This window comes from Sinocyclocheilus grahami, unplaced genomic scaffold (genome assembly GCF_001515645.1).
Source record: "Sinocyclocheilus grahami isolate Dianchi unplaced genomic scaffold, SAMN03320097.WGS_v1.1 scaffold4146.1, whole genome shotgun sequence".
NCBI lineage: Eukaryota > Metazoa > Chordata > Actinopteri > Cypriniformes > Cyprinidae > Sinocyclocheilus > Sinocyclocheilus grahami.
In genome coordinates this window covers 10,480-15,379 of record NW_015509140.1, presented here as the reverse complement: position 1 = coordinate 15,379, position 4,900 = coordinate 10,480, and the positions used below count along the sequence as shown (strand labels likewise).

Below are 4,900 nucleotides of genomic sequence, written 5' to 3'. Positions count from 1 at the left end.
AACAAATGTCCATTACTCTGCCATGTGAGTCACTCACTCGTTCTCTCTCTCATCCACACACGCTACACATGGTTGAGAGAAAGCACTTTGAGTCAGTTCTCCAATGAAAGTGTAACTTCATTCTGGCGCTCGTTTCCCCTCATCTCCTTCAAAAGCACACAAATGGATTTTTGGCTAATTTTTTTAAGATCGCAAATGGAAAACAAATCACGATTTTTGCCATGAAACAGTTTTCTGTCTGCTCTTCAGATACATAAAAATTCCTTTAGCAATTACCACAAATCACTCAGCGGCTCAGCTAATGGAGAGCTGATGTGTTCTGCACAAAAAGCTTCTTTTGGGTGAATTCTGCTCTAACAGGTGTTCTTAAGTGTGTGGACGTAAAATTGGCACATGGTGTTCTCATGCCGTTAAAAAAAACTCAAATCTAAGCTTACATTATAGTTTAGTGGACAACAGAAATCACTTTGTTATTCAGACAATTCCTTTCTACTGCATTTTATAAAACAAAAAAGACTAAACAAAAAAAGTACCAAAAAGTAGCATTGTACTACAATTTTTTTTCACACATACAACAGTATTACTATTGATTTCTTTTAAGTATTTAAAGGTGCAATAGGTGATTGTCTTCAGAAACTTTTTTTGTTATGCTGGTTGAAAGTCTCTTCACATCCCGATAGCAATCATTAAGTTAAGTGGTCTAAATGTATTTATATGTATTTATATATTCTGTGGAAGGTATAGGACCAAGAAATGTTCGTCCAATTAAAATGCTTGTATCAAGCATTTTGATTGACTTTCCTACCTGCCTGTCAACATATGTATTTGCATACCTCTGCGCACCCGTTTCGCACAGACAGGATACGCCATCAGCGCGTTCACGTACGCTGTGCAGACAGAGCGATGATGGCAGACAAACATCAGCAACCTGATCTTCTTTCCTGGCATTGTAGTACTGTTACTAACTGTTCTATAACGTTTTCTCACGGGTGAATGACACATGATGTATTGTAGTAATGTTGTCTCTGGTCGTCTGGTCTGTGTGCGTTCATGCGTTCAGGGGGCATGGCTTTGGACGGCGATTTGGAGGGAGGGTGGGACGTTCGCTTTCAGTGCTATCAGGCTAAAGTTAGCATTTTCCAAGATGTCCAACTGCACCTTTTAAGTATTTTGAAATACTGTACATTAATATGGTAATTATACAGTTTCATTCATAACTCAATCATAAAAATCTACTAGCGCTGCCCCAGCCCCGAAATTGGTTGAGCCAAAATGCATTCAACTGATCAAAATAAGACATTTATAATGTTTCAAAATGTTTCTATTTGACTGCTGTTCTTCTAAACTTTCTACTGATAAAATAATCCTAAAACAAAAAGGATCATGGTTTCCATTAAAATACGAAGCAGCACAACTGTTTTCAACATTGATTATAAGAAATATTTCTTGAGCACCAAATCAGCATATTATGATTTGATTCAGTTATTTCAAATTGTGATGATATTTCACAATGTTGCTGTTTTTATTTATTTATTTATTTAAATCAAATTCTATTCATCATTCATCAGTGTTGCTATGCCGGGCTGGTTGGAATTCTCAAGCAAACAGAGAAATGTTTTGGAAGTGCCTCAGAGACACAGTGTTTACACTTCTCAGGAAAATCAACCAACAAATTGCTTACTTTGGCTCACTCTGTGTATTCAACAGACCTAAAAGAAGATTTTAACATTTTAAAAATGACACATTTCACCATTTTTAGGTGAAATAAGCAAATTGAATAAACACACAAAAATGAACTTATGCTATGATGAAAGTAAGTATGAAGAAGATTTTAGATTTTTGAGATGCGTGTATGAACAGAGGGCTATCGGGGATCTGGTGTACCTAATGTGTGTGTGTGTGTTGGTAGTCTCTGAAATTCCCATTTGCTGTATTCAAGCACACAGGCCTGTGAGAATGTCACAGTTGCCATTCACTCAGTCACCCTCTCCGGTGGGTCGAGGCGGGGTCAACCCAAAGGTGATGGACAACCTCTATTGTTGTGGGATAACCAAACTAAGCCTCGGTCACCCCCCCAGTAACCCCGTGGCAGAGCCCTTTGCCTCATAACCCCAGGGGCCATGACAGCAACAATATTGATAGTAGCCAAACACTTCTCTGGAGGAGGAGCCGGCCTAGTCTGATGAATAGCCAGACTAAGTACTTCTCAGCCCAGGCCGCTGTCTGGAACAAAAGGTGCACAATAGCGGGTCTCGCACCAAGCGACAGGGCGGACTGCATTAAAAACAGCTCAGGACAGGCATAAGAAACACCCGGCCTCGAGTGCAAACTTTGAACCCTGGCTTCTTTCTTTCCTTTCTTTTTTCTTTGATTGACCCTCTTCTGTGTCTCCGTTTTCCCCTCGCAACTGGGGTGACAACGTCCCATGGATGGAAGGAAGGTCTGGGACGCCCCGCTGGTTTGGCGACATTTCTGTGACGCCCACCACCTCAATTTCCTGGACAGCCATGATATTTGAAGCGATACCCACTCGAGACACCCTGTGCCTGCTTTGGGTCAGACTAGCAGCACATTTACAAATCACACAAAAATGAAAGGAATAGTATACTCAAAAATGAAAATCTGTCCCTGTTCTCTCACCCAAACTCTTTTCATCTTCTTCAGTTAGCTGCTCTTTTCCATTCAACGAAAGTGTCACTGAAGCTACACTATCAAGCTTTAAAAATAACCAAAAATACCATAAAAGTAAGATACATAGGACTTGTGCGCTATATTCAAAGTGTCCTAAAGCCACACGATAGCTTTGTGTAAAGGAAAGGACAAACACTTCTGCCACAGCTATCAAATCTCATTTTCCCTTTCAGCACATTCAAACTTGGATTGATGTGATCGGTTGCAAGAGCCTATGGCAATTTCAAACCTAGTTTGATGATTCTTGATGTTCCATATTTGAATGTGAATGAGAGTTATCCTTTATGGTGATTTTTGTTGTCTCTTTTGGAGCTTGACAGTGTCCGTTCTCCATTCACCTTCACTGTATGCAAGAACTGTATGTAAGAGCAGAACGAACATTATTCTGCCATAACTTTCTGGTTTTATGTCTTCTTCTACTGAAGAAAGATAGTCAAAAAGGTTTGGATAACACAATATCATGGCAATTCGGAACTATTTTCCATTTTGGCAAACGAAATAAATTTGTATCTCATTCATACCTTTTCGTATAATCTGCCTATGCCCAACAAAAGGTTTAGAAGTGGGGTAAGGGTCCCTAGTGAAAAATAAATGTTAAAATGTATTTAAAATACATTTATTTCATGCTAAGTATCCCACAAATACATTTACCCAGCAAATACCATACAGCTGTACTTGTAGTACACTAAACTGGCATACTTAAAGTGCTAAACTGGAACAACTAATTTTGTACTTAACGCACTTTAATTGTGCTGAAGTCCAACTAAAGATATACTGAAGTATATTTGATTGTGCTAAAGTGGAACTATTGCAAGTATACTTTAGATACACTTTAAATATCTTGCATTTAAAGACCGATATTATTAAAAGTTCATAAAATCCTCATCAATAGTGACATTAAAACACATTTTAAGAAATGTGCATTGTGCACAAGTAGTACTCCAATTAAAGTTTAATTATCATTTTTATATCAGCAAGTCTCGAGCGATATGTTAGTAAAAATTTGAACTGTACTTGAAATAAATGTATTTTAAATATATTACTTTTTTACTAGGGGTCGGACCTTCAGGCTTCGTTTTTTTCTTCTTCTAAAAATCATATGCTTTTGTATGACTCAAATTGTACAAATTCAAAACTTAAAATAAAGATGTTTCCTCATGACACTGAGTTGGGTTTAGAGTAACATTTTTATTTTTAAATGAGCTAACTCTTTAAGACCATGAGGTGTTGATAAGCTAGCGCCTTTTTTTAAGTAGTAAAAGGTAATACTTCTCCTTTAAGCACAGAAAGCCCTCAGATTTTCATACTTAACCTTAAAGCCTGCTCTGTATGTCTGGCCTCTAAATCTTTGGCTGTTAGATACAACAGATGGCCACGAACCATTAGAAATGACTCTTCAGCGATTATTAGGACAAATGTGCTTTTAGCTTTCAAAAGAGCAATTTGTGTGACTATGCTTTCAGGATCAGGTGTCCCGACACACAATGGGAGGTTTATAGTCATGAGCGGAGCTACAGGTTGGGTCCCCCCGAGCCCCAAACCTCTGAACTGCCGAGCTCTGAGGGCACAGGGCCAGTTCTAAGGCAACCCGGGACACGGCAAGCATGGCGAGCGGTAAAAATCATGCTGTTCTGCTTAATGAGCTGCATTCGTTTAGGATAAAAAGCTGCATTCTTTTATCACATGAAAACTTTGCTCTCAAAGTCCCTTCTCTCTTCTAAAAGTTGGAATAAACACACACACACACACACACACACACATACAGGAAAAAAGCATAAGTGAGAATAAAAAGAGGGGGAAAAAACAAAAAAGAGGAGAAATTGCCTCATTAATGCATCCTGCGTGCTGCCCTGAGCCTTTTCCTTTTGCCTGTGCCCAGCGGGAGCCCTTTTTATCAGGCCAAAGGACACCTTTCAAAAGACCATTAGTGAAACAGGACCAGATGCACCTCGGCAAATTCCTCCCTGTCATGCAAGAGAGAGCGAAAGAAGAGGATAAAGCAGAACCCCACTCGATTCATCCGGCCGGGCGAAGGTCTGACCTTGAGGCGGTGGGCGGGCCGCCTCCGGAGGACGAGGTGTCAGGCCTGTCGTCCGGGCACCATCCCGAGCCAAAAACTCCCCCTCCAGGTTAATGGCTTTTACCTGTTGTTATCTGAAAAATGGTAATGGCTGGCACCCCAGAAGCTGTGGATGCAATTACCCCCATC

The 4,900-nt window shown here is 39.9% G+C and overlaps 1 protein-coding gene across 1 annotated transcript in view; it reads right to left on the bottom strand.

Annotated features, from left to right (window-relative positions):
• Positions 1–4,900, bottom strand: part of LOC107576681 (ephrin-A2-like) — a gene marked incomplete at both ends in the record, with an annotated part of 7,904 nt that overhangs the window by 1,038 nt on the left and 1,966 nt on the right. The window lies entirely within an intron of this gene.